Source organism: Schistocerca gregaria, unplaced genomic scaffold (assembly GCF_023897955.1).
Source record: "Schistocerca gregaria isolate iqSchGreg1 unplaced genomic scaffold, iqSchGreg1.2 ptg000445l, whole genome shotgun sequence".
In the NCBI taxonomy this organism is placed as follows: Eukaryota; Metazoa; Arthropoda; class Insecta; order Orthoptera; family Acrididae; genus Schistocerca; species Schistocerca gregaria.
In genome coordinates this window covers 691,690-719,267 of record NW_026061867.1, presented here as the reverse complement: position 1 = coordinate 719,267, position 27,578 = coordinate 691,690, and the positions used below count along the sequence as shown (strand labels likewise).

Genomic DNA, 27,578 nt, shown 5'->3' with positions numbered 1-27,578 from the left:
CTTGCCGAAACTCGGGATCGAACCAGGGACCTTTAGATCTTCAGTCTAACACTCTCCCAACTGAGCTATTTCGGCTCACGCGTATGTCTGCATACTCGCGCGTCTTCGTTAACCTCTGAATCGCCGCCAATTTCACAGTCATCTTCGTCTGATAAGACACAGGGACGCTGAAAGGCGAGCAGCAGATGCAGTGAAGTACCACACACATATCTTCTGATTCCATCATCGTAAGAAGCAAACATGTCGACTCGATTCATGTAATATTGACTTCGCTGGCGCTAGAAAACCTTTACTATATCGATGCCACGTGCAACTCGTGTGCAGAGAACGAGACACAAGAAGGAGTGAGCCTCTCCACTATGTGAGAGGCAGTATCAAGCAGAAACACACGCTAAAACATTTGACTTGCGTTAGCTCATAAATTGCTACACGTCACCGTCTGCAAGCTAAAATGGACACATCTGTACTGCCCAGAGAGGCGACACTTGCACTCACACCTGGTGGACGGCAGTGAGACGAGGAGATGAGCTGTGGCTTCTGGGAGCGACTGTAGCGCTGCACCCAAGAACACTGCACATTGCTGGCGACCCACGTGTTTAGTAGAGACGCAACTGCTAGGATGCAGCTGAACGTCCATCTTCTGAGAGCGAGAAAATTTCCGCAGTCGGCAGGACTCGAACCTACGCTCCCAGAGGGAATCTGATTTCAAGTCAGACGCCTTAACCACTCGGCCACGACTGCCGGTCGCAATAGCGTCTTCCGACAAGTGAAAGTGCCACCTTTAGAAGCAATCCAATGGCAGAAAGCTGCGTGGCCTCACTCTTTTCTGTAGTGTTTCCATTGCCAGCACATTAGCCGTTACGAAAGTGTATTAATTTTCGCCTAGACATTGCCTTGAACCCAACACCCTTTGGTTGAAAATCAAACGCTCTACCGACTGAGCTATCGTACAGCTGCGTGGCGTGCGAGTCATTCGCATGACGTAATTACTGGCTTGTGGCTCCAATGGCGACTTCACCGACTTCCCGCTGACGCTAGTTTTCTGTCGTCTTAAGTGGTCGACATACTTGCAAGTAGCTGCGAGATCTTAAGAAAAGAAACGCTGCACCATTGCTTTTGCCGCACTCGAATGACTGAATTGCGATTCTTAAAAAAGAGAGAAATGAATGTTTGCTCTGTCCGACGCTTCCAAGCACGTCTGTGTACACACGAACTCGGCGTCGACGCGAGAAAATGCCGGCAGCGCACTCGTGGGCCTGCTACGGCTTTCTGCAGTCCCAGCGTCAGTGAGAGGTGAACCGGTAGCCACAGAAAGCAGCGGCCGCCGCGACACTCAGTATTGTTAAAGGGAAATTTTCTTCTTGTTGAGGATGGCGTCATTGGTATGCAACCGCGTTCACGTGTGTGAAAATATTTGCTCCTCTATATGCAAAATCGCACGCAGCCGGTAGGATTCGAACATATGCTGCCACAGGGAATCTGATTTCGAGTCAGACGCCTTAACCACTCGGACACGAAACATGCAACTGCTACGGTTTAAAGCACTGTGGCGTCAGAAAACGGCGTAGCTGCATTCTTTTCCGTAGTGTTTCCACCGCTACCAGAGGAATCGCTACCAAAGTATTAAAATCTCCGCCCGAACAGGGACTTGAACCCTGGACCCTTAGGTTAAAAAGCCTAATGCTCTACCGACTGAGCTATCCGGGCTCATACGACGTTAGGGATCATCCCACGATGCACAGGTATACATTGACTCATGTCCTTCACAGTTGTGCTATCGCTGCATCGAGCTGTTACTAATTAAACGTCCCTGAATGCTGTCTACAAACGTGTCGCGCTAAGCTCGTAGCAGACTATCGAAGAATGCTGACACACGATGCAAAAACAAACCGCAGCAGTCGTTAGGTCTCATACGTTGGAGTAGAGGATTTACGTGTTTTGTCGACACTCACTGGGCAATTGGAAAATTCACAAGCATTTCGAATGCAATGCTTCCCACGTTTTCGCTCATTTCACGGTTCCGTTGGAGACGTTCTTTACCTCCTGACACAAAAAAGGGAACGCAGTCGGTAGGACTTTTCGTATTTTCTTACTTCTCAGGGAGTTGCCTACTGTGTTCCTCTTACGGCATGCACTAGATAACCTGAACAGTTACAGGATAGAGTCATTTTTGTTCTCGGCTGTACTTACATCATCACAGACTCGGAGCAATTCCATTGGCATCAGCTTCAAAACAAACACTTGCCGAAACCCGGGATCGAACCAGGGACCTTTAGATCTTCAGTCTAACGCTCTCCCAACTGAGCTATTTCGGCTCACGCGTATGTCTGCATACTCGCGCGTCTTCGTTAACCTCTGAATCGCCGCCAATTTCACAGTCATCTTCGTCTGATAAGACACAGGGACGGTGAAAGGCGAGCAGCAGATGCAGTGAAGTACCACACACATATCTTCTGATTCCATCATCGTAAGAAGCAAACATGTCGATTCGATTCATGTAATATTGACTTCGCTGGCGCTAGAAAACCTTTACTATATCGATGCCACGTGCAACTCGTGTGCAGAGAACGAGACACAAGAAGGAGTGAGCCTCTCCACTATGTGAGAGGCAGTATCAAGCAGAAACACACGCTAAAACATTTGACTTGCGTTAGCTCATAAATTGCTACACGTCACCGTCGGCAAGCTAAAATGGACACATCTGTACTGCCCAGAGAGGCGACACTTGCACTCACACCTGGTGGACGGCAGTGAGACGAGGAGATGAGCTGTGGCTTCTGGGAGCGACTGTAGCGCTGCACCCAAGAACACTGCACATTGCTGGCGACCCACGTGTTTAGTAGAGACGCAACTGCTAGGATGCAGCTGAACGTCCATCTTCTGAGAGCGAGAAAATTTCCGCAGTCGGCAGGACTCGAACCTACGCTCCCAGAGGGAATCTGATTTCAAGTCAGACGCCTTAACCACTCGGCCACGACTGCCGGTCGCAATAGCGTCTTCCGACAAGTGAAAGTGCCACCTTTAGAAGCAATCCAATGGCAGAAAGCTGCGTGGCCTCACTCTTTTCTGTAGTGTTTCCATTGCCAGCACATTAGCCGTTACGAAAGTGTATTAATTTTCGCCTAGACATTGCCTTGAACCCAACACCCTTTGGTTGAAAATCAAACGCTCTACCGACTGAGCTATCGTACAGCTGCGTGGCGTGCGAGTCATTCGCATGACGTAATTACTGGCTTGTGGCTCCAATGGCGACTTCACCGACTTCCCACTGACGCACCGCTGACGCTAGTTTTCTGTCGTCTTAAGTGGTCGACATACTTGCAAGTAGCTGCGAGATCTTAAGAAAAGAAACGCTGCACCATTGCTTTTGCCGCACTCGAATGACTGAATTGCGATTCTTAAAAAAGAGAGAAATGAATGTTTGCTCTGTCCGACGCTTCCAAGCACGTCTGTGTACACACGAACTCGGCGTCGACGCGAGAAAATGCCGGCAGCGCACTCGTGGGCCTGCTACGGCTTTCTGCAGTCCCAGCGTCAGTGAGAGGTGAACCGGTAGCCACAGAAAGCAGCGGCCGCCGCGACACTCAGTATTGTTAAAGGGAAATTTTCTTCTTGTTGAGGATGGCGTCATTGGTATGCAACCGCGTTCACGTGTGTGAAAATATTTGCTCCTCTATATGCAAAATCGCACGCAGCCGGTAGGATTCGAACATATGCTGCCACAGGGAATCTGATTTCGAGTCAGACGCCTTAACCACTCGGACACGAAACATGCAACTGCTACGGTTTAAAGCACTGTGGCGTCAGAAAACGGCGTAGCTGCATTCTTTTCCGTAGTGTTTCCACCGCTACCAGAGGAATCGCTACCAAAGTATTAAAATCTCCGCCCGAACAGGGACTTGAACCCTGGACCCTTAGGTTAAAAAGCCTAATGCTCTACCGACTGAGCTATCCGGGCTCATACGACGTTAGGGATCATCCCACGATGCACAGGTATACATTGACTCATGTCCTTCACAGTTGTGCTATCGCTGCATCGAGCTGTTACTAATTAAACGTCCCTGAATGCTGTCTACAAACGTGTCGCGCTAAGCTCGTAGCAGACTATCGAAGAATGCTGACACACGATGCAAAAACAAACCGCAGCAGTCGTTAGGTCTCATACGTTGGAGTAGAGGATTTACGTGTTTTGTCGACACTCACTGGGCAATTGGAAAATTCACAAGCATTTCGAATGCAATGCTTCCCACGTTTTCGCTCATTTCACGGTTCCGTTGGAGACGTTCTTTACCTCCTGACACAAAAAAGGGAACGCAGTCGGTAGGACTTTTCGTATTTTCTTACTTCTCAGGGAGTTGCCTACTGTGTTCCTCTTACGGCATGCACTAGATAACCTGAACAGTTACAGGATAGAGTCATTTTTGTTCTCGGCTGTACTTACATCATCACAGACTCGGAGCAATTCCATTGGCATCAGCTTCAAAACAAACACTTGCCGAAACTCGGGATCGAACCAGGGACCTTTAGATCTTCAGTCTAACACTCTCCCAACTGAGCTATTTCGGCTCACGCGTATGTCTGCATACTCGCGCGTCTTCGTTAACCTCTGAATCGCCGCCAATTTCACAGTCATCTTCGTCTGATAAGACACAGGGACGCTGAAAGGCGAGCAGCAGATGCAGTGAAGTACCACACACATATCTTCTGATTCCATCATCGTAAGAAGCAAACATGTCGACTCGATTCATGTAATATTGACTTCGCTGGCGCTAGAAAACCTTTACTATATCGATGCCACGTGCAACTCGTGTGCAGAGAACGAGACACAAGAAGGAGTGAGCCTCTCCACTATGTGAGAGGCAGTATCAAGCAGAAACACACGCTAAAACATTTGACTTGCGTTAGCTCATAAATTGCTACACGTCACCGTCTGCAAGCTAAAATGGACACATCTGTACTGCCCAGAGAGGCGACACTTGCACTCACACCTGGTGGACGGCAGTGAGACGAGGAGATGAGCTGTGGCTTCTGGGAGCGACTGTAGCGCTGCACCCAAGAACACTGCACATTGCTGGCGACCCACGTGTTTAGTAGAGACGCAACTGCTAGGATGCAGCTGAACGTCCATCTTCTGAGAGCGAGAAAATTTCCGCAGTCGGCAGGACTCGAACCTACGCTCCCAGAGGGAATCTGATTTCAAGTCAGACGCCTTAACCACTCGGCCACGACTGCCGGTCGCAATAGCGTCTTCCGACAAGTGAAAGTGCCACCTTTAGAAGCAATCCAATGGCAGAAAGCTGCGTGGCCTCACTCTTTTCTGTAGTGTTTCCATTGCCAGCACATTAGCCGTTACGAAAGTGTATTAATTTTCGCCTAGACATTGCCTTGAACCCAACACCCTTTGGTTGAAAATCAAACGCTCTACCGACTGAGCTATCGTACAGCTGCGTGGCGTGCGAGTCATTCGCATGACGTAATTACTGGCTTGTGGCTCCAATGGCGACTTCACCGACTTCCCGCTGACGCTAGTTTTCTGTCGTCTTAAGTGGTCGACATACTTGCAAGTAGCTGCGAGATCTTAAGAAAAGAAACGCTGCACCATTGCTTTTGCCGCACTCGAATGACTGAATTGCGATTCTTAAAAAAGAGAGAAATGAATGTTTGCTCTGTCCGACGCTTCCAAGCACGTCTGTGTACACACGAACTCGGCGTCGACGCGAGAAAATGCCGGCAGCGCACTCGTGGGCCTGCTACGGCTTTCTGCAGTCCCAGCGTCAGTGAGAGGTGAACCGGTAGCCACAGAAAGCAGCGGCCGCCGCGACACTCAGTATTGTTAAAGGGAAATTTTCTTCTTGTTGAGGATGGCGTCATTGGTATGCAACCGCGTTCACGTGTGTGAAAATATTTGCTCCTCTATATGCAAAATCGCACGCAGCCGGTAGGATTCGAACATATGCTGCCACAGGGAATCTGATTTCGAGTCAGACGCCTTAACCACTCGGACACGAAACATGCAACTGCTACGGTTTAAAGCACTGTGGCGTCAGAAAACGGCGTAGCTGCATTCTTTTCCGTAGTGTTTCCACCGCTACCAGAGGAATCGCTACCAAAGTATTAAAATCTCCGCCCGAACAGGGACTTGAACCCTGGACCCTTAGGTTAAAAAGCCTAATGCTCTACCGACTGAGCTATCCGGGCTCATACGACGTTAGGGATCATCCCACGATGCACAGGTATACATTGACTCATGTCCTTCACAGTTGTGCTATCGCTGCATCGAGCTGTTACTAATTAAACGTCCCTGAATGCTGTCTACAAACGTGTCGCGCTAAGCTCGTAGCAGACTATCGAAGAATGCTGACACACGATGCAAAAACAAACCGCAGCAGTCGTTAGGTCTCATACGTTGGAGTAGAGGATTTACGTGTTTTGTCGACACTCACTGGGCAATTGGAAAATTCACAAGCATTTCGAATGCAATGCTTCCCACGTTTTCGCTCATTTCACGGTTCCGTTGGAGACGTTCTTTACCTCCTGACACAAAAAAGGGAACGCAGTCGGTAGGACTTTTCGTATTTTCTTACTTCTCAGGGAGTTGCCTACTGTGTTCCTCTTACGGCATGCACTAGATAACCTGAACAGTTACAGGATAGAGTCATTTTTGTTCTCGGCTGTACTTACATCATCACAGACTCGGAGCAATTCCATTGGCATCAGCTTCAAAACAAACACTTGCCGAAACTCGGGATCGAACCAGGGACCTTTAGATCTTCAGTCTAACACTCTCCCAACTGAGCTATTTCGGCTCACGCGTATGTCTGCATACTCGCGCGTCTTCGTTAACCTCTGAATCGCCGCCAATTTCACAGTCATCTTCGTCTGATAAGACACAGGGACGCTGAAAGGCGAGCAGCAGATGCAGTGAAGTACCACACACATATCTTCTGATTCCATCATCGTAAGAAGCAAACATGTCGACTCGATTCATGTAATATTGACTTCGCTGGCGCTAGAAAACCTTTACTATATCGATGCCACGTGCAACTCGTGTGCAGAGAACGAGACACAAGAAGGAGTGAGCCTCTCCACTATGTGAGAGGCAGTATCAAGCAGAAACACACGCTAAAACATTTGACTTGCGTTAGCTCATAAATTGCTACACGTCACCGTCTGCAAGCTAAAATGGACACATCTGTACTGCCCAGAGAGGCGACACTTGCACTCACACCTGGTGGACGGCAGTGAGACGAGGAGATGAGCTGTGGCTTCTGGGAGCGACTGTAGCGCTGCACCCAAGAACACTGCACATTGCTGGCGACCCACGTGTTTAGTAGAGACGCAACTGCTAGGATGCAGCTGAACGTCCATCTTCTGAGAGCGAGAAAATTTCCGCAGTCGGCAGGACTCGAACCTACGCTCCCAGAGGGAATCTGATTTCAAGTCAGACGCCTTAACCACTCGGCCACGACTGCCGGTCGCAATAGCGTCTTCCGACAAGTGAAAGTGCCACCTTTAGAAGCAATCTAATGGCAGAAAGCTGCGTGGCCTCACTCTTTTCTGTAGTGTTTCCATTGCCAGCACATTAGCCGTTACGAAAGTGTATTAATTTTCGCCTAGACATTGCCTTGAACCCAACACCCTTTGGTTGAAAATCAAACGCTCTACCGACTGAGCTATCGTACAGCTGCGTGGCGTGCGAGTCATTCGCATGACGTAATTACTGGCTTGTGGCTCCAATGGCGACTTCACCGACTTCCCACTGACGCACCGCTGACGCTAGTTTTCTGTCGTCTTAAGTGGTCGACATACTTGCAAGTAGCTGCGAGATCTTAAGAAAAGAAACGCTGCACCATTGCTTTTGCCGCACTCGAATGACTGAATTGCGATTCTTAAAAAAGAGAGAAATGAATGTTTGCTCTGTCCGACGCTTCCAAGCACGTCTGTGTACACACGAACTCGGCGTCGACGCGAGAAAATGCCGGCAGCGCACTCGTGGGCCTGCTACGGCTTTCTGCAGTCCCAGCGTCAGTGAGAGGTGAACCGGTAGCCACAGAAAGCAGCGGCCGCCGCGACACTCAGTATTGTTAAAGGGAAATTTTCTTCTTGTTGAGGATGGCGTCATTGGTATGCAACCGCGTTCACGTGTGTGAAAATATTTGCTCCTCTATATGCAAAATCGCACGCAGCCGGTAGGATTCGAACATATGCTGCCACAGGGAATCTGATTTCGAGTCAGACGCCTTAACCACTCGGACACGAAACATGCAACTGCTACGGTTTAAAGCACTGTGGCGTCAGAAAACGGCGTAGCTGCATTCTTTTCCGTAGTGTTTCCACCGCTACCAGAGGAATCGCTACCAAAGTATTAAAATCTCCGCCCGAACAGGGACTTGAACCCTGGACCCTTAGGTTAAAAAGCCTAATGCTCTACCGACTGAGCTATCCGGGCTCATACGACGTTAGGGATCATCCCACGATGCACAGGTATACATTGACTCATGTCCTTCACAGTTGTGCTATCGCTGCATCGAGCTGTTACTAATTAAACGTCCCTGAATGCTGTCTACAAACGTGTCGCGCTAAGCTCGTAGCAGACTATCGAAGAATGCTGACACACGATGCAAAAACAAACCGCAGCAGTCGTTAGGTCTCATACGTTGGAGTAGAGGATTTACGTGTTTTGTCGACACTCACTGGGCAATTGGAAAATTCACAAGCATTTCGAATGCAATGCTTCCCACGTTTTCGCTCATTTCACGGTTCCGTTGGAGACGTTCTTTACCTCCTGACACAAAAAAGGGAACGCAGTCGGTAGGACTTTTCGTATTTTCTTACTTCTCAGGGAGTTGCCTACTGTGTTCCTCTTACGGCATGCACTAGATAACCTGAACAGTTACAGGATAGAGTCATTTTTGTTCTCGGCTGTACTTACATCATCACAGACTCGGAGCAATTCCATTGGCATCAGCTTCAAAACAAACACTTGCCGAAACTCGGGATCGAACCAGGGACCTTTAGATCTTCAGTCTAACACTCTCCCAACTGAGCTATTTCGGCTCACGCGTATGTCTGCATACTCGCGCGTCTTCGTTAACCTCTGAATCGCCGCCAATTTCACAGTCATCTTCGTCTGATAAGACACAGGGACGCTGAAAGGCGAGCAGCAGATGCAGTGAAGTACCACACACATATCTTCTGATTCCATCATCGTAAGAAGCAAACATGTCGACTCGATTCATGTAATATTGACTTCGCTGGCGCTAGAAAACCTTTACTATATCGATGCCACGTGCAACTCGTGTGCAGAGAACGAGACACAAGAAGGAGTGAGCCTCTCCACTATGTGAGAGGCAGTATCAAGCAGAAACACACGCTAAAACATTTGACTTGCGTTAGCTCATAAATTGCTACACGTCACCGTCTGCAAGCTAAAATGGACACATCTGTACTGCCCAGAGAGGCGACACTTGCACTCACACCTGGTGGACGGCAGTGAGACGAGGAGATGAGCTGTGGCTTCTGGGAGCGACTGTAGCGCTGCACCCAAGAACACTGCACATTGCTGGCGACCCACGTGTTTAGTAGAGACGCAACTGCTAGGATGCAGCTGAACGTCCATCTTCTGAGAGCGAGAAAATTTCCGCAGTCGGCAGGACTCGAACCTACGCTCCCAGAGGGAATCTGATTTCAAGTCAGACGCCTTAACCACTCGGCCACGACTGCCGGTCGCAATAGCGTCTTCCGACAAGTGAAAGTGCCACCTTTAGAAGCAATCCAATGGCAGAAAGCTGCGTGGCCTCACTCTTTTCTGTAGTGTTTCCATTGCCAGCACATTAGCCGTTACGAAAGTGTATTAATTTTCGCCTAGACATTGCCTTGAACCCAACACCCTTTGGTTGAAAATCAAACGCTCTACCGACTGAGCTATCGTACAGCTGCGTGGCGTGCGAGTCATTCGCATGACGTAATTACTGGCTTGTGGCTCCAATGGCGACTTCACCGACTTCCCACTGACGCACCGCTGACGCTAGTTTTCTGTCGTCTTAAGTGGTCGACATACTTGCAAGTAGCTGCGAGATCTTAAGAAAAGAAACGCTGCACCATTGCTTTTGCCGCACTCGAATGACTGAATTGCGATTCTTAAAAAAGAGAGAAATGAATGTTTGCTCTGTCCGACGCTTCCAAGCACGTCTGTGTACACACGAACTCGGCGTCGACGCGAGAAAATGCCGGCAGCGCACTCGTGGGCCTGCTACGGCTTTCTGCAGTCCCAGCGTCAGTGAGAGGTGAACCGGTAGCCACAGAAAGCAGCGGCCGCCGCGACACTCAGTATTGTTAAAGGGAAATTTTCTTCTTGTTGAGGATGGCGTCATTGGTATGCAACCGCGTTCACGTGTGTGAAAATATTTGCTCCTCTATATGCAAAATCGCACGCAGCCGGTAGGATTCGAACATATGCTGCCACAGGGAATCTGATTTCGAGTCAGACGCCTTAACCACTCGGACACGAAACATGCAACTGCTACGGTTTAAAGCACTGTGGCGTCAGAAAACGGCGTAGCTGCATTCTTTTCCGTAGTGTTTCCACCGCTACCAGAGGAATCGCTACCAAAGTATTAAAATCTCCGCCCGAACAGGGACTTGAACCCTGGACCCTTAGGTTAAAAAGCCTAATGCTCTACCGACTGAGCTATCCGGGCTCATACGACGTTAGGGATCATCCCACGATGCACAGGTATACATTGACTCATGTCCTTCACAGTTGTGCTATCGCTGCATCGAGCTGTTACTAATTAAACGTCCCTGAATGCTGTCTACAAACGTGTCGCGCTAAGCTCGTAGCAGACTATCGAAGAATGCTGACACACGATGCAAAAACAAACCGCAGCAGTCGTTAGGTCTCATACGTTGGAGTAGAGGATTTACGTGTTTTGTCGACACTCACTGGGCAATTGGAAAATTCACAAGCATTTCGAATGCAATGCTTCCCACGTTTTCGCTCATTTCACGGTTCCGTTGGAGACGTTCTTTACCTCCTGACACAAAAAAGGGAACGCAGTCGGTAGGACTTTTCGTATTTTCTTACTTCTCAGGGAGTTGCCTACTGTGTTCCTCTTACGGCATGCACTAGATAACCTGAACAGTTACAGGATAGAGTCATTTTTGTTCTCGGCTGTACTTACATCATCACAGACTCGGAGCAATTCCATTGGCATCAGCTTCAAAACAAACACTTGCCGAAACTCGGGATCGAACCAGGGACCTTTAGATCTTCAGTCTAACACTCTCCCAACTGAGCTATTTCGGCTCACGCGTATGTCTGCATACTCGCGCGTCTTCGTTAACCTCTGAATCGCCGCCAATTTCACAGTCATCTTCGTCTGATAAGACACAGGGACGCTGAAAGGCGAGCAGCAGATGCAGTGAAGTACCACACACATATCTTCTGATTCCATCATCGTAAGAAGCAAACATGTCGACTCGATTCATGTAATATTGACTTCGCTGGCGCTAGAAAACCTTTACTATATCGATGCCACGTGCAACTCGTGTGCAGAGAACGAGACACAAGAAGGAGTGAGCCTCTCCACTATGTGAGAGGCAGTATCAAGCAGAAACACACGCTAAAACATTTGACTTGCGTTAGCTCATAAATTGCTACACGTCACCGTCTGCAAGCTAAAATGGACACATCTGTACTGCCCAAAGAGGCGACACTTGCACTCACACCTGGTGGACGGCAGTGAGACGAGGAGATGAGCTGTGGCTTCTGGGAGCGACTGTAGCGCTGCACCCAAGAACACTGCACATTGCTGGCGACCCACGTGTTTAGTAGAGACGCAACTGCTAGGATGCAGCTGAACGTCCATCTTCTGAGAGCGAGAAAATTTCCCCAGTCGGCAGGACTCGAACCTACGCTCCCAGAGGGAATCTGATTTCAAGTCAGACGCCTTAACCACTCGGCCACGACTGCCGGTCGCAATAGCGTCTTCCGACAAGTGAAAGTGCCACCTTTAGAAGCAATCCAATGGCAGAAAGCTGCGTGGCCTCACTCTTTTCTGTAGTGTTTCCATTGCCAGCACATTAGCCGTTACGAAAGTGTATTAATTTTCGCCTAGACATTGCCTTGAACCCAACACCCTTTGGTTGAAAATCAAACGCTCTACCGACTGAGCTATCGTACAGCTGCGTGGCGTGCGAGTCATTCGCATGACGTAATTACTGGCTTGTGGCTCCAATGGCGACTTCACCGACTTCCCACTGACGCACCGCTGACGCTAGTTTTCTGTCGTCTTAAGTGGTCGACATACTTGCAAGTAGCTGCGAGATCTTAAGAAAAGAAACGCTGCACCATTGCTTTTGCCGCACTCGAATGACTGAATTGCGATTCTTAAAAAAGAGAGAAATGAATGTTTGCTCTGTCCGACGCTTCCAAGCACGTCTGTGTACACACGAACTCGGCGTCGACGCGAGAAAATGCCGGCAGCGCACTCGTGGGCCTGCTACGGCTTTCTGCAGTCCCAGCGTCAGTGAGAGGTGAACCGGTAGCCACAGAAAGCAGCGGCCGCCGCGACACTCAGTATTGTTAAAGGGAAATTTTCTTCTTGTTGAGGATGGCGTCATTGGTATGCAACCGCGTTCACGTGTGTGAAAATATTTGCTCCTCTATATGCAAAATCGCACGCAGCCGGTAGGATTCGAACATATGCTGCCACAGGGAATCTGATTTCGAGTCAGACGCCTTAACCACTCGGACACGAAACATGCAACTGCTACGGTTTAAAGCACTGTGGCGTCAGAAAACGGCGTAGCTGCATTCTTTTCCGTAGTGTTTCCACCGCTACCAGAGGAATCGCTACCAAAGTATTAAAATCTCCGCCCGAACAGGGACTTGAACCCTGGACCCTTAGGTTAAAAAGCCTAATGCTCTACCGACTGAGCTATCCGGGCTCATACGACGTTAGGGATCATCCCACGATGCACAGGTATACATTGACTCATGTCCTTCACAGTTGTGCTATCGCTGCATCGAGCTGTTACTAATTAAACGTCCCTGAATGCTGTCTACAAACGTGTCGCGCTAAGCTCGTAGCAGACTATCGAAGAATGCTGACACACGATGCAAAAACAAACCGCAGCAGTCGTTAGGTCTCATACGTTGGAGTAGAGGATTTACGTGTTTTGTCGACACTCACTGGGCAATTGGAAAATTCACAAGCATTTCGAATGCAATGCTTCCCACGTTTTCGCTCATTTCACGGTTCCGTTGGAGACGTTCTTTACCTCCTGACACAAAAAAGGGAACGCAGTCGGTAGGACTTTTCGTATTTTCTTACTTCTCAGGGAGTTGCCTACTGTGTTCCTCTTACGGCATGCACTAGATAACCTGAACAGTTACAGGATAGAGTCATTTTTGTTCTCGGCTGTACTTACATCATCACAGACTCGGAGCAATTCCATTGGCATCAGCTTCAAAACAAACACTTGCCGAAACTCGGGATCGAACCAGGGACCTTTAGATCTTCAGTCTAACACTCTCCCAACTGAGCTATTTCGGCTCACGCGTATGTCTGCATACTCGCGCGTCTTCGTTAACCTCTGAATCGCCGCCAATTTCACAGTCATCTTCGTCTGATAAGACACAGGGACGCTGAAAGGCGAGCAGCAGATGCAGTGAAGTACCACACACATATCTTCTGATTCCATCATCGTAAGAAGCAAACATGTCGACTCGATTCATGTAATATTGACTTCGCTGGCGCTAGAAAACCTTTACTATATCGATGCCACGTGCAACTCGTGTGCAGAGAACGAGACACAAGAAGGAGTGAGCCTCTCCACTATGTGAGAGGCAGTATCAAGCAGAAACACACGCTAAAACATTTGACTTGCGTTAGCTCATAAATTGCTACACGTCACCGTCTGCAAGCTAAAATGGACACATCTGTACTGCCCAGAGAGGCGACACTTGCACTCACACCTGGTGGACGGCAGTGAGACGAGGAGATGAGCTGTGGCTTCTGGGAGCGACTGTAGCGCTGCACCCAAGAACACTGCACATTGCTGGCGACCCACGTGTTTAGTAGAGACGCAACTGCTAGGATGCAGCTGAACGTCCATCTTCTGAGAGCGAGAAAATTTCCGCAGTCGGCAGGACTCGAACCTACGCTCCCAGAGGGAATCTGATTTCAAGTCAGACGCCTTAACCACTCGGCCACGACTGCCGGTCGCAATAGCGTCTTCCGACAAGTGAAAGTGCCACCTTTAGAAGCAATCCAATGGCAGAAAGCTGCGTGGCCTCACTCTTTTCTGTAGTGTTTCCATTGCCAGCACATTAGCCGTTACGAAAGTGTATTAATTTTCGCCTAGACATTGCCTTGAACCCAACACCCTTTGGTTGAAAATCAAACGCTCTACCGACTGAGCTATCGTACAGCTGCGTGGCGTGCGAGTCATTCGCATGACGTAATTACTGGCTTGTGGCTCCAATGGCGACTTCACCGACTTCCCACTGACGCACCGCTGACGCTAGTTTTCTGTCGTCTTAAGTGGTCGACATACTTGCAAGTAGCTGCGAGATCTTAAGAAAAGAAACGCTGCACCATTGCTTTTGCCGCACTCGAATGACTGAATTGCGATTCTTAAAAAAGAGAGAAATGAATGTTTGCTCTGTCCGACGCTTCCAAGCACGTCTGTGTACACACGAACTCGGCGTCGACGCGAGAAAATGCCGGCAGCGCACTCGTGGGCCTGCTACGGCTTTCTGCAGTCCCAGCGTCAGTGAGAGGTGAACCGGTAGCCACAGAAAGCAGCGGCCGCCGCGACACTCAGTATTGTTAAAGGGAAATTTTCTTCTTGTTGAGGATGGCGTCATTGGTATGCAACCGCGTTCACGTGTGTGAAAATATTTGCTCCTCTATATGCAAAATCGCACGCAGCCGGTAGGATTCGAACATATGCTGCCACAGGGAATCTGATTTCGAGTCAGACGCCTTAACCACTCGGACACGAAACATGCAACTGCTACGGTTTAAAGCACTGTGGCGTCAGAAAACGGCGTAGCTGCATTCTTTTCCGTAGTGTTTCCACCGCTACCAGAGGAATCGCTACCAAAGTATTAAAATCTCCGCCCGAACAGGGACTTGAACCCTGGACCCTTAGGTTAAAAAGCCTAATGCTCTACCGACTGAGCTATCCGGGCTCATACGACGTTAGGGATCATCCCACGATGCACAGGTATACATTGACTCATGTCCTTCACAGTTGTGCTATCGCTGCATCGAGCTGTTACTAATTAAACGTCCCTGAATGCTGTCTACAAACGTGTCGCGCTAAGCTCGTAGCAGACTATCGAAGAATGCTGACACACGATGCAAAAACAAACCGCAGCAGTCGTTAGGTCTCATACGTTGGAGTAGAGGATTTACGTGTTTTGTCGACACTCACTGGGCAATTGGAAAATTCACAAGCATTTCGAATGCAATGCTTCCCACGTTTTCGCTCATTTCACGGTTCCGTTGGAGACGTTCTTTACCTCCTGACACAAAAAAGGGAACGCAGTCGGTAGGACTTTTCGTATTTTCTTACTTCTCAGGGAGTTGCCTACTGTGTTCCTCTTACGGCATGCACTAGATAACCTGAACAGTTACAGGATAGAGTCATTTTTGTTCTCGGCTGTACTTACATCATCACAGACTCGGAGCAATTCCATTGGCATCAGCTTCAAAACAAACACTTGCCGAAACTCGGGATCGAACCAGGGACCTTTACATCTTCAGTCTAACACTCTCCCAACTGAGCTATTTCGGCTCACGCGTATGTCTGCATACTCGCGCGTCTTCGTTAACCTCTGAATCGCCGCCAATTTCACAGTCATCTTCGTCTGATAAGACACAGGGACGCTGAAAGGCGAGCAGCAGATGCAGTGAAGTACCACACACATATCTTCTGATTCCATCATCGTAAGAAGCAAACATGTCGACTCGATTCATGTAATATTGACTTCGCTGGCGCTAGAAAACCTTTACTATATCGATGCCACGTGCAACTCGTGTGCAGAGAACGAGACACAAGAAGGAGTGAGCCTCTCCACTATGTGAGAGGCAGTATCAAGCAGAAACACACGCTAAAACATTTGACTTGCGTTAGCTCATAAATTGCTACACGTCACCGTCTGCAAGCTAAAATGGACACATCTGTACTGCCCAGAGAGGCGACACTTGCACTCACACCTGGTGGACGGCAGTGAGACGAGGAGATGAGCTGTGGCTTCTGGGAGCGACTGTAGCGCTGCACCCAAGAACACTGCACATTGCTGGCGACCCACGTGTTTAGTAGAGACGCAACTGCTAGGATGCAGCTGAACGTCCATCTTCTGAGAGCGAGAAAATTTCCGAAGTCGGCAGGACTCGAACCTACGCTCCCAGAGGGAATCTGATTTCAAGTCAGACGCCTTAACCACTCGGCCACGACTGCCGGTCGCAATAGCGTCTTCCGACAAGTGAAAGTGCCACCTTTAGAAGCAATCCAATGGCAGAAAGCTGCGTGGCCTCACTCTTTTCTGTAGTGTTTCCATTGCCAGCACATTAGCCGTTACGAAAGTGTATTAATTTTCGCCTAGACATTGCCTTGAACCCAACACCCTTTGGTTGAAAATCAAACGCTCTACCGACTGAGCTATCGTACAGCTGCGTGGCGTGCGAGTCATTCGCATGACGTAATTACTGGCTTGTGGCTCCAATGGCGACTTCACCGACTTCCCACTGACGCACCGCTGACGCTAGTTTTCTGTCGTCTTAAGTGGTCGACATACTTGCAAGTAGCTGCGAGATCTTAAGAAAAGAAACGCTGCACCATTGCTTTTGCCGCACTCGAATGACTGAATTGCGATTCTTAAAAAAGAGAGAAATGAATGTTTGCTCTGTCCGACGCTTCCAAGCACGTCTGTGTACACACGAACTCGGCGTCGACGCGAGAAAATGCCGGCAGCGCACTCGTGGGCCTGCTACGGCTTTCTGCAGTCCCAGCGTCAGTGAGAGGTGAACCGGTAGCCACAGAAAGCAGCGGCCGCCGCGACACTCAGTATTGTTAAAGGGAAATTTTCTTCTTGTTGAGGATGGCGTCATTGGTATGCAACCGCGTTCACGTGTGTGAAAATATTTGCTCCTCTATATGCAAAATCGCACGCAGCCGGTAGGATTCGAACATATGCTGCCACAGGGAATCTGATTTCGAGTCAGACGCCTTAACCACTCGGACACGAAACATGCAACTGCTACGGTTTAAAGCACTGTGGCGTCAGAAAACGGCGTAGCTGCATTCTTTTCCGTAGTGTTTCCACCGCTACCAGAGGAATCGCTACCAAAGTATTAAAATCTCCGCCCGAACAGGGACTTGAACCCTGGACCCTTAGGTTAAAAAGCCTAATGCTCTACCGACTGAGCTATCCGGGCTCATACGACGTTAGGGATCATCCCACGATGCACAGGTATACATTGACTCATGTCCTTCACAGTTGTGCTATCGCTGCATCGAGCTGTTACTAATTAAACGTCCCTGAATGCTGTCTACAAACGTGTCGCGCTAAGCTCGTAGCAGACTATCGAAGAATGCTGACACACGATGCAAAAACAAACCGCAGCAGTCGTTAGGTCTCATACGTTGGAGTAGAGGATTTACGTGTTTTGTCGACACTCACTGGGCAATTGGAAAATTCACAAGCATTTCGAATGCAATGCTTCCCACGTTTTCGCTCATTTCACGGTTCCGTTGGAGACGTTCTTTACCTCCTGACACAAAAAAGGGAACGCAGTCGGTAGGACTTTTCGTATTTTCTTACTTCTCAGGGAGTTGCCTACTGTGTTCCTCTTACGGCATGCACTAGATAACCTGAACAGTTACAGGATAGAGTCATTTTTGTTCTCGGCTGTACTTACATCATCACAGACTCGGAGCAATTCCATTGGCATCAGCTTCAAAACAAACACTTGCCGAAACTCGGGATCGAACCAGGGACCTTTAGATCTTCAGTCTAACACTCTCCCAACTGAGCTATTTCGGCTCACGCGTATGTCTGCATACTCGCGCGTCTTCGTTAACCTCTGAATCGCCGCCAATTTCACAGTCATCTTCGTCTGATAAGACACAGGGACGCTGAAAGGCGAGCAGCAGATGCAGTGAAGTACCACACACATATCTTCTGATTCCATCATCGTAAGAAGCAAACATGTCGACTCGATTCATGTAATATTGACTTCGCTGGCGCTAGAAAACCTTTACTATATCGATGCCACGTGCAACTCGTGTGCAGAGAACGAGACACAAGAAGGAGTGAGCCTCTCCACTATGTGAGAGGCAGTATCAAGCAGAAACACACGCTAAAACATTTGACTTGCGTTAGCTCATAAATTGCTACACGTCACCGTCTGCAAGCTAAAATGGACACATCTGTACTGCCCAGAGAGGCGACACTTGCACTCACACCTGGTGGACGGCAGTGAGACGAGGAGATGAGCTGTGGCTTCTGGGAGCGACTGTAGCGCTGCACCCAAGAACACTGCACATTGCTGGCGACCCACGTGTTTAGTAGAGACGCAACTGCTAGGATGCAGCTGAACGTCCATCTTCTGAGAGCGAGAAAATTTCCGCAGTCGGCAGGACTCGAACCTACGCTCCCAGAGGGAATCTGATTTCAAGTCAGACGCCTTAACCACTCGGCCACGACTGCCGGTCGCAATAGCGTCTTCCGACAAGTGAAAGTGCCACCTTTAGAAGCAATCCAATGGCAGAAAGCTGCGTGGCCTCACTCTTTTCTGTAGTGTTTCCATTGCCAGCACATTAGCCGTTACGAAAGTGTATTAATTTTCGCCTAGACATTGCCTTGAACCCAACACCCTTTGGTTGAAAATCAAACGCTCTACCGACTGAGCTATCGTACAGCTGCGTGGCGTGCGAGTCATTCGCATGACGTAATTACTGGCTTGTGGCTCCAATGGCGACTTCACCGACTTCCCACTGACGCACCGCTGACGCTAGTTTTCTGTCGTCTTAAGTGGTCGACATACTTGCAAGTAGCTGCGAGATCTTAAGAAAAGAAACGCTGCACCATTGCTTTTGCCGCACTCGAATGACTGAATTGCGATTCTTAAAAAAGAGAGAAATGAATGTTTGCTCTGTCCGACGCTTCCAAGCACGTCTGTGTACACACGAACTCGGCGTCGACGCGAGAAAATGCCGGCAGCGCACTCGTGGGCCTGCTACGGCTTTCTGCAGTCCCAGCGTCAGTGAGAGGTGAACCGGTAGCCACAGAAAGCAGCGGCCGCCGCGACACTCAGTATTGTTAAAGGGAAATTTTCTTCTTGTTGAGGATGGCGTCATTGGTATGCAACCGCGTTCACGTGTGTGAAAATATTTGCTCCTCTATATGCAAAATCGCACGCAGCCGGTAGGATTCGAACATATGCTGCCACAGGGAATCTGATTTCGAGTCAGACGCCTTAACCACTCGGACACGAAACATGCAACTGCTACGGTTTAAAGCACTGTGGCGTCAGAAAACGGCGTAGCTGCATTCTTTTCCGTAGTGTTTCCACCGCTACCAGAGGAATCGCTACCAAAGTATTAAAATCTCCGCCCGAACAGGGACTTGAACCCTGGACCCTTAGGTTAAAAAGCCTAATGCTCTACCGACTGAGCTATCCGGGCTCATACGACGTTAGGGATCATCCCACGATGCACAGGTATACATTGACTCATGTCCTTCACAGTTGTGCTATCGCTGCATCGAGCTGTTACTAATTAAACGTCCCTGAATGCTGTCTACAAACGTGTCGCGCTAAGCTCGTAGCAGACTATCGAAGAATGCTGACACACGATGCAAAAACAAACCGCAGCAGTCGTTAGGTCTCATACGTTGGAGTAGAGGATTTACGTGTTTTGTCGACACTCACTGGGCAATTGGAAAATTCACAAGCATTTCGAATGCAATGCTTCCCACGTTTTCGCTCATTTCACGGTTCCGTTGGAGACGTTCTTTACCTCCTGACACAAAAAAGGGAACGCAGTCGGTAGGACTTTTCGTATTTTCTTACTTCTCAGGGAGTTGCCTACTGTGTTCCTCTTACGGCATGCACTAGATAACCTGAACAGTTACAGGATAGAGTCATTTTTGTTCTCGGCTGTACTTACATCATCACAGACTCGGAGCAATTCCATTGGCATCAGCTTCAAAACAAACACTTGCCGAAACTCGGGATCGAACCAGGGACCTTTACATCTTCAGTCTAACACTCTCCCAACTGAGCTATTTCGGCTCACGCGTATGTCTGCATACTCGCGCGTCTTCGTTAACCTCTGAATCGCCGCCAATTTCACAGTCATCTTCGTCTGATAAGACACAGGGACGCTGAAAGGCGAGCAGCAGATGCAGTGAAGTACCACACACATATCTTCTGATTCCATCATCGTAAGAAGCAAACATGTCGACTCGATTCATGTAATATTGACTTCGCTGGCGCTAGAAAACCTTTACTATATCGATGCCACGTGCAACTCGTGTGCAGAGAACGAGACACAAGAAGGAGTGAGCCTCTCCACTATGTGAGAGGCAGTATCAAGCAGAAACACACGCTAAAACATTTGACTTGCGTTAGCTCATAATTGCTACACGTCACCGTCTGCAAGCTAAAATGGACACATCTGTACTGCCCAGAGAGGCGACACTTGCACTCACACCTGGTGGACGGCAGTGAGACGAGGAGATGAGCTGTGGCTTCTGGGAGCGACTGTAGCGCTGCACCCAAGAACACTGCACATTGCTGGCGACCCACGTGTTTAGTAGAGACGCAACTGCTAGGATGCAGCTGAACGTCCATCTTCTGAGAGCGAGAAAATTTCCGCAGTCGGCAGGACTCGAACCTACGCTCCCAGAGGGAATCTGATTTCAAGTCAGACGCCTTAACCACTCGGCCACGACTGCCGGTCGCAATAGCGTCTTCCGACAAGTGAAAGTGCCACCTTTAGAAGCAATCCAATGGCAGAAAGCTGCGTGGCCTCACTCTTTTCTGTAGTGTTTCCATTGCCAGCACATTAGCCGTTACGAAAGTGTATTAATTTTCGCCTAGACATTGCCTTGAACCCAACACCCTTTGGTTGAAAATCAAACGCTCTACCGACTGAGCTATCGTACAGCTGCGTGGCGTGCGAGTCATTCGCATGACGTAATTACTGGCTTGTGGCTCCAATGGCGACTTCACCGACTTCCCACTGACGCACCGCTGACGCTAGTTTTCTGTCGTCTTAAGTGGTCGACATACTTGCAAGTAGCTGCGAGATCTTAAGAAAAGAAACGCTGCACCATTGCTTTTGCCGCACTCGAATGACTGAATTGCGATTCTTAAAAAAGAGAGAAATGAATGTTTGCTCTGTCCGACGCTTCCAAGCACGTCTGTGTACACACGAACTCGGCGTCGACGCGAGAAAATGCCGGCAGCGCACTCGTGGGCCTGCTACGGCTTTCTGCAGTCCCAGCGTCAGTGAGAGGTGAACCGGTAGCCACAGAAAGCAGCGGCCGCCGCGACACTCAGTATTGTTAAAGGGAAATTTTCTTCTTGTTGAGGATGGCGTCATTGGTATGCAACCGCGTTCACGTGTGTGAAAATATTTGCTCCTCTATATGCAAAATCGCACGCAGCCGGTAGGATTCGAACATATGCTGCCACAGGGAATCTGATTTCGAGTCAGACGCCTTAACCACTCGGACACGAAACATGCAACTGCTACGGTTTAAAGCACTGTGGCGTCAGAAAACGGCGTAGCTGCATTCTTTTCCGTAGTGTTTCCACCGCTACCAGAGGAATCGCTACCAAAGTATTAAAATCTCCGCCCGAACAGGGACTTGAACCCTGGACCCTTAGGTTAAAAAGCCTAATGCTCTACCGACTGAGCTATCCGGGCTCATACGACGTTAGGGATCATCCCACGATGCACAGGTATACATTGACTCATGTCCTTCACAGTTGTGCTATCGCTGCATCGAGCTGTTACTAATTAAACGTCCCTGAATGCTGTCTACAAACGTGTCGCGCTAAGCTCGTAGCAGACTATCGAAGAATGCTGACACACGATGCAAAAACAAACCGCAGCAGTCGTTAGGTCTCATACGTTGGAGTAGAGGATTTACGTGTTTTGTCGACACTCACTGGGCAATTGGAAAATTCACAAGCATTTCGAATGCAATGCTTCCCACGTTTTCGCTCATTTCACGGTTCCGTTGGAGACGTTCTTTACCTCCTGACACAAAAAAGGGAACGCAGTCGGTAGGACTTTTCGTATTTTCTTACTTCTCAGGGAGTTGCCTACTGTGTTCCTCTTACGGCATGCACTAGATAACCTGAACAGTTACAGGATAGAGTCATTTTTGTTCTCGGCTGTACTTACATCATCACAGACTCGGAGCAATTCCATTGGCATCAGCTTCAAAACAAACACTTGCCGAAACTCGGGATCGAACCAGGGACCTTTACATCTTCAGTCTAACACTCTCCCAACTGAGCTATTTCGGCTCACGCGTATGTCTGCATACTCGCGCGTCTTCGTTAACCTCTGAATCGCCGCCAATTTCACAGTCATCTTCGTCTGATAAGACACAGGGACGCTGAAAGGCGAGCAGCAGATGCAGTGAAGTACCACACACATATCTTCTGATTCCATCATCGTAAGAAGCAAACATGTCGACTCGATTCATGTAATATTGACTTCGCTGGCGCTAGAAAACCTTTACTATATCGATGCCACGTGCAACTCGTGTGCAGAGAACGAGACACAAGAAGGAGTGAGCCTCTCCACTATGTGAGAGGCAGTATCAAGCAGAAACACACGCTAAAACATTTGACTTGCGTTAGCTCATAATTGCTACACGTCACCGTCTGCAAGCTAAAATGGACACATCTGTACTGCCCAGAGAGGCGACACTTGCACTCACACCTGGTGGACGGCAGTGAGACGAGGAGATGAGCTGTGGCTTCTGGGAGCGACTGTAGCGCTGCACCCAAGAACACTGCACATTGCTGGCGACCCACGTGTTTAGTAGAGACGCAACTGCTAGGATGCAGCTGAACGTCCATCTTCTGAGAGCGAGAAAATTTCCGCAGTCGGCAGGACTCGAACCTACGCTCCCAGAGGGAATCTGATTTCAAGTCAGACGCCTTAACCACTCGGCCACGACTGCCGGTCGCAATAGCGTCTTCCGACAAGTGAAAGTGCCACCTTTAGAAGCAATCCAATGGCAGAAAGCTGCGTGGCCTCACTCTTTTCTGTAGTGTTTCCATTGCCAGCACATTAGCCGTTACGAAAGTGTATTAATTTTCGCCTAGACATTGCCTTGAACCCAACACCCTTTGGTTGAAAATCAAACGCTCTACCGACTGAGCTATCGTACAGCTGCGTGGCGTGCGAGTCATTCGCATGACGTAATTACTGGCTTGTGGCTCCAATGGCGACTTCACCGACTTCCCACTGACGCACCGCTGACGCTAGTTTTCTGTCGTCTTAAGTGGTCGACATACTTGCAAGTAGCTGCGAGATCTTAAGAAAAGAAACGCTGCACCATTGCTTTTGCCGCACTCGAATGACTGAATTGCGATTCTTAAAAAAGAGAGAAATGAATGTTTGCTCTGTCCGACGCTTCCAAGCACGTCTGTGTACACACGAACTCGGCGTCGACGCGAGAAAATGCCGGCAGCGCACTCGTGGGCCTGCTACGGCTTTCTGCAGTCCCAGCGTCAGTGAGAGGTGAACCGGTAGCCACAGAAAGCAGCGGCCGCCGCGACACTCAGTATTGTTAAAGGGAAATTTTCTTCTTGTTGAGGATGGCGTCATTGGTATGCAACCGCGTTCACGTGTGTGAAAATATTTGCTCCTCTATATGCAAAATCGCACGCAGCCGGTAGGATTCGAACATATGCTGCCACAGGGAATCTGATTTCGAGTCAGACGCCTTAACCACTCGGACACGAAACATGCAACTGCTACGGTTTAAAGCACTGTGGCGTCAGAAAACGGCGTAGCTGCATTCTTTTCCGTAGTGTTTCCACCGCTACCAGAGGAATCGCTACCAAAGTATTAAAATCTCCGCCCGAACAGGGACTTGAACCCTGGACCCTTAGGTTAAAAAGCCTAATGCTCTACCGACTGAGCTATCCGGGCTCATACGACGTTAGGGATCATCCCACGATGCACAGGTATACATTGACTCATGTCCTTCACAGTTGTGCTATCGCTGCATCGAGCTGTTACTAATTAAACGTCCCTGAATGCTGTCTACAAACGTGTCGCGCTAAGCTCGTAGCAGACTATCGAAGAATGCTGACACACGATGCAAAAACAAACCGCAGCAGTCGTTAGGTCTCATACGTTGGAGTAGAGGATTTACGTGTTTTGTCGACACTCACTGGGCAATTGGAAAATTCACAAGCATTTCGAATGCAATGCTTCCCACGTTTTCGCTCATTTCACGGTTCCGTTGGAGACGTTCTTTACCTCCTGACACAAAAAAGGGAACGCAGTCGGTAGGACTTTTCGTATTTTCTTACTTCTCAGGGAGTTGCCTACTGTGTTCCTCTTACGGCATGCACTAGATAACCTGAACAGTTACAGGATAGAGTCATTTTTGTTCTCGGCTGTACTTACATCATCACAGACTCGGAGCAATTCCATTGGCATCAGCTTCAAAACAAACACTTGCCGAAACTCGGGATCGAACCAGGGACCTTTACATCTTCAGTCTAACACTCTCCCAACTGAGCTATTTCGGCTCACGCGTATGTCTGCATACTCGCGCGTCTTCGTTAACCTCTGAATCGCCGCCAATTTCACAGTCATCTTCGTCTGATAAGACACAGGGACGCTGAAAGGCGAGCAGCAGATGCAGTGAAGTACCACACACATATCTTCTGATTCCATCATCGTAAGAAGCAAACATGTCGACTCGATTCATGTAATATTGACTTCGCTGGCGCTAGAAAACCTTTACTATATCGATGCCACGTGCAACTCGTGTGCAGAGAACGAGACACAAGAAGGAGTGAGCCTCTCCACTATGTGAGAGGCAGTATCAAGCAGAAACACACGCTAAAACATTTGACTTGCGTTAGCTCATAATTGCTACACGTCACCGTCTGCAAGCTAAAATGGACACATCTGTACTGCCCAGAGAGGCGACACTTGCACTCACACCTGGTGGACGGCAGTGAGACGAGGAGATGAGCTGTGGCTTCTGGGAGCGACTGTAGCGCTGCACCCAAGAACACTGCACATTGCTGGCGACCCACGTGTTTAGTAGAGACGCAACTGCTAGGATGCAGCTGAACGTCCATCTTCTGAGAGCGAGAAAATTTCCGCAGTCGGCAGGACTCGAACCTACGCTCCCAGAGGGAATCTGATTTCAAGTCAGACGCCTTAACCACTCGGCCACGACTGCCGGTCGCAATAGCGTCTTCCGACAAGTGAAAGTGCCACCTTTAGAAGCAATCCAATGGCAGAAAGCTGCGTGGCCTCACTCTTTTCTGTAGTGTTTCCATTGCCAGCACATTAGCCGTTACGAAAGTGTATTAATTTTCGCCTAGACATTGCCTTGAACCCAACACCCTTTGGTTGAAAATCAAACGCTCTACCGACTGAGCTATCGTACAGCTGCGTGGCGTGCGAGTCATTCGCATGACGTAATTACTGGCTTGTGGCTCCAATGGCGACTTCACCGACTTCCCACTGACGCACCGCTGACGCTAGTTTTCTGTCGTCTTAAGTGGTCGACATACTTGCAAGTAGCTGCGAGATCTTAAGAAAAGAAACGCTGCACCATTGCTTTTGCCGCACTCGAATGACTGAATTGCGATTCTTAAAAAAGAGAGAAATGAATGTTTGCTCTGTCCGACGCTTCCAAGCACGTCTGTGTACACACGAACTCGGCGTCGACGCGAGAAAATGCCGGCAGCGCACTCGTGGGCCTGCTACGGCTTTCTGCAGTCCCAGCGTCAGTGAGAGGTGAACCGGTAGCCACAGAAAGCAGCGGCCGCCGCGACACTCAGTATTGTTAAAGGGAAATTTTCTTCTTGTTGAGGATGGCGTCATTGGTATGCAACCGCGTTCACGTGTGTGAAAATATTTGCTCCTCTATATGCAAAATCGCACGCAGCCGGTAGGATTCGAACATATGCTGCCACAGGGAATCTGATTTCGAGTCAGACGCCTTAACCACTCGGACACGAAACATGCAACTGCTACGGTTTAAAGCACTGTGGCGTCAGAAAACGGCGTAGCTGCATTCTTTTCCGTAGTGTTTCCACCGCTACCAGAGGAATCGCTACCAAAGTATTAAAATCTCCGCCCGAACAGGGACTTGAACCCTGGACCCTTAGGTTAAAAAGCCTAATGCTCTACCGACTGAGCTATCCGGGCTCATACGACGTTAGGGATCATCCCACGATGCACAGGTATACATTGACTCATGTCCTTCACAGTTGTGCTATCGCTGCATCGAGCTGTTACTAATTAAACGTCCCTGAATGCTGTCTACAAACGTGTCGCGCTAAGCTCGTAGCAGACTATCGAAGAATGCTGACACACGATGCAAAAACAAACCGCAGCAGTCGTTAGGTCTCATACGTTGGAGTAGAGGATTTACGTGTTTTGTCGACACTCACTGGGCAATTGGAAAATTCACAAGCATTTCGAATGCAATGCTTCCCACGTTTTCGCTCATTTCACGGTTCCGTTGGAGACGTTCTTTACCTCCTGACACAAAAAAGGGAACGCAGTCGGTAGGACTTTTCGTATTTTCTTACTTCTCAGGGAGTTGCCTACTGTGTTCCTCTTACGGCATGCACTAGATAACCTGAACAGTTACAGGATAGAGTCATTTTTGTTCTCGGCTGTACTTACATCATCACAGACTCGGAGCAATTCCATTGGCATCAGCTTCAAAACAAACACTTGCCGAAACTCGGGATCGAACCAGGGACCTTTACATCTTCAGTCTAACACTCTCCCAACTGAGCTATTTCGGCTCACGCGTATGTCTGCATACTCGCGCGTCTTCGTTAACCTCTGAATCGCCGCCAATTTCACAGTCATCTTCGTCTGATAAGACACAGGGACGCTGAAAGGCGAGCAGCAGATGCAGTGAAGTACCACACACATATCTTCTGATTCCATCATCGTAAGAAGCAAACATGTCGACTCGATTCATGTAATATTGACTTCGCTGGCGCTAGAAAACCTTTACTATATCGATGCCACGTGCAACTCGTGTGCAGAGAACGAGACACAAGAAGGAGTGAGCCTCTCCACTATGTGAGAGGCAGTATCAAGCAGAAACACACGCTAAAACATTTGACTTGCGTTAGCTCATAATTGCTACACGTCACCGTCTGCAAGCTAAAATGGACACATCTGTACTGCCCAGAGAGGCGACACTTGCACTCACACCTGGTGGACGGCAGTGAGACGAGGAGATGAGCTGTGGCTTCTGGGAGCGACTGTAGCGCTGCACCCAAGAACACTGCACATTGCTGGCGACCCAC

General features: G+C 49.0%; 25 non-coding genes across 25 annotated transcripts; all 25 read right to left on the bottom strand.

The window, feature by feature from the left end:
• Nucleotides 1–2: 2 nt before the first annotated feature.
• On the bottom strand, nt 3–75 carry Trnaf-gaa (transfer RNA phenylalanine (anticodon GAA)). Its single transcript has one exon. It is a non-coding gene; the product is annotated as a tRNA-Phe (tRNA).
• A 584-nt stretch (nt 76–659) lies between these two features.
• Trnas-uga (transfer RNA serine (anticodon UGA)) lies at nt 660–741 on the bottom strand. Its single transcript has one exon. It is a non-coding gene; the product is annotated as a tRNA-Ser (tRNA).
• Nucleotides 742–2,242: 1,501 nt separating this feature from the next.
• Trnaf-gaa (transfer RNA phenylalanine (anticodon GAA)) lies at nt 2,243–2,315 on the bottom strand. Its single transcript has one exon. It is a non-coding gene; the product is annotated as a tRNA-Phe (tRNA).
• Nucleotides 2,316–2,899: 584 nt separating this feature from the next.
• Nucleotides 2,900–2,981, bottom strand: Trnas-uga (transfer RNA serine (anticodon UGA)). Its single transcript has one exon. It is a non-coding gene; the product is annotated as a tRNA-Ser (tRNA).
• A 1,512-nt stretch (nt 2,982–4,493) lies between these two features.
• Nucleotides 4,494–4,566, bottom strand: Trnaf-gaa (transfer RNA phenylalanine (anticodon GAA)). Its single transcript has one exon. It is a non-coding gene; the product is annotated as a tRNA-Phe (tRNA).
• A 584-nt stretch (nt 4,567–5,150) lies between these two features.
• Trnas-uga (transfer RNA serine (anticodon UGA)) lies at nt 5,151–5,232 on the bottom strand. Its single transcript has one exon. It is a non-coding gene; the product is annotated as a tRNA-Ser (tRNA).
• A 1,501-nt stretch (nt 5,233–6,733) lies between these two features.
• On the bottom strand, nt 6,734–6,806 carry Trnaf-gaa (transfer RNA phenylalanine (anticodon GAA)). Its single transcript has one exon. It is a non-coding gene; the product is annotated as a tRNA-Phe (tRNA).
• Nucleotides 6,807–7,390: 584 nt separating this feature from the next.
• Trnas-uga (transfer RNA serine (anticodon UGA)) lies at nt 7,391–7,472 on the bottom strand. The gene has a single exon. It is a non-coding gene; the product is annotated as a tRNA-Ser (tRNA).
• Nucleotides 7,473–8,984: 1,512 nt separating this feature from the next.
• Trnaf-gaa (transfer RNA phenylalanine (anticodon GAA)) lies at nt 8,985–9,057 on the bottom strand. The gene has a single exon. It is a non-coding gene; the product is annotated as a tRNA-Phe (tRNA).
• A 584-nt stretch (nt 9,058–9,641) lies between these two features.
• Trnas-uga (transfer RNA serine (anticodon UGA)) lies at nt 9,642–9,723 on the bottom strand. Its single transcript has one exon. It is a non-coding gene; the product is annotated as a tRNA-Ser (tRNA).
• A 1,512-nt stretch (nt 9,724–11,235) lies between these two features.
• Trnaf-gaa (transfer RNA phenylalanine (anticodon GAA)) lies at nt 11,236–11,308 on the bottom strand. Its single transcript has one exon. It is a non-coding gene; the product is annotated as a tRNA-Phe (tRNA).
• A 584-nt stretch (nt 11,309–11,892) lies between these two features.
• Trnas-uga (transfer RNA serine (anticodon UGA)) lies at nt 11,893–11,974 on the bottom strand. Its single transcript has one exon. It is a non-coding gene; the product is annotated as a tRNA-Ser (tRNA).
• Nucleotides 11,975–13,486: 1,512 nt separating this feature from the next.
• Nucleotides 13,487–13,559, bottom strand: Trnaf-gaa (transfer RNA phenylalanine (anticodon GAA)). Its single transcript has one exon. It is a non-coding gene; the product is annotated as a tRNA-Phe (tRNA).
• Nucleotides 13,560–14,143: 584 nt separating this feature from the next.
• Trnas-uga (transfer RNA serine (anticodon UGA)) lies at nt 14,144–14,225 on the bottom strand. The gene has a single exon. It is a non-coding gene; the product is annotated as a tRNA-Ser (tRNA).
• A 1,512-nt stretch (nt 14,226–15,737) lies between these two features.
• Nucleotides 15,738–15,810, bottom strand: Trnaf-gaa (transfer RNA phenylalanine (anticodon GAA)). The gene has a single exon. It is a non-coding gene; the product is annotated as a tRNA-Phe (tRNA).
• A 584-nt stretch (nt 15,811–16,394) lies between these two features.
• On the bottom strand, nt 16,395–16,476 carry Trnas-uga (transfer RNA serine (anticodon UGA)). Its single transcript has one exon. It is a non-coding gene; the product is annotated as a tRNA-Ser (tRNA).
• A 1,512-nt stretch (nt 16,477–17,988) lies between these two features.
• Nucleotides 17,989–18,061, bottom strand: Trnaf-gaa (transfer RNA phenylalanine (anticodon GAA)). Its single transcript has one exon. It is a non-coding gene; the product is annotated as a tRNA-Phe (tRNA).
• A 584-nt stretch (nt 18,062–18,645) lies between these two features.
• On the bottom strand, nt 18,646–18,727 carry Trnas-uga (transfer RNA serine (anticodon UGA)). Its single transcript has one exon. It is a non-coding gene; the product is annotated as a tRNA-Ser (tRNA).
• A 1,512-nt stretch (nt 18,728–20,239) lies between these two features.
• On the bottom strand, nt 20,240–20,312 carry Trnaf-gaa (transfer RNA phenylalanine (anticodon GAA)). The gene has a single exon. It is a non-coding gene; the product is annotated as a tRNA-Phe (tRNA).
• A 583-nt stretch (nt 20,313–20,895) lies between these two features.
• Nucleotides 20,896–20,977, bottom strand: Trnas-uga (transfer RNA serine (anticodon UGA)). The gene has a single exon. It is a non-coding gene; the product is annotated as a tRNA-Ser (tRNA).
• A 1,512-nt stretch (nt 20,978–22,489) lies between these two features.
• Nucleotides 22,490–22,562, bottom strand: Trnaf-gaa (transfer RNA phenylalanine (anticodon GAA)). The gene has a single exon. It is a non-coding gene; the product is annotated as a tRNA-Phe (tRNA).
• A 583-nt stretch (nt 22,563–23,145) lies between these two features.
• On the bottom strand, nt 23,146–23,227 carry Trnas-uga (transfer RNA serine (anticodon UGA)). The gene has a single exon. It is a non-coding gene; the product is annotated as a tRNA-Ser (tRNA).
• Nucleotides 23,228–24,739: 1,512 nt separating this feature from the next.
• Trnaf-gaa (transfer RNA phenylalanine (anticodon GAA)) lies at nt 24,740–24,812 on the bottom strand. The gene has a single exon. It is a non-coding gene; the product is annotated as a tRNA-Phe (tRNA).
• A 583-nt stretch (nt 24,813–25,395) lies between these two features.
• On the bottom strand, nt 25,396–25,477 carry Trnas-uga (transfer RNA serine (anticodon UGA)). Its single transcript has one exon. It is a non-coding gene; the product is annotated as a tRNA-Ser (tRNA).
• Nucleotides 25,478–26,989: 1,512 nt separating this feature from the next.
• Trnaf-gaa (transfer RNA phenylalanine (anticodon GAA)) lies at nt 26,990–27,062 on the bottom strand. Its single transcript has one exon. It is a non-coding gene; the product is annotated as a tRNA-Phe (tRNA).
• Nucleotides 27,063–27,578: the final 516 nt, after the last annotated feature.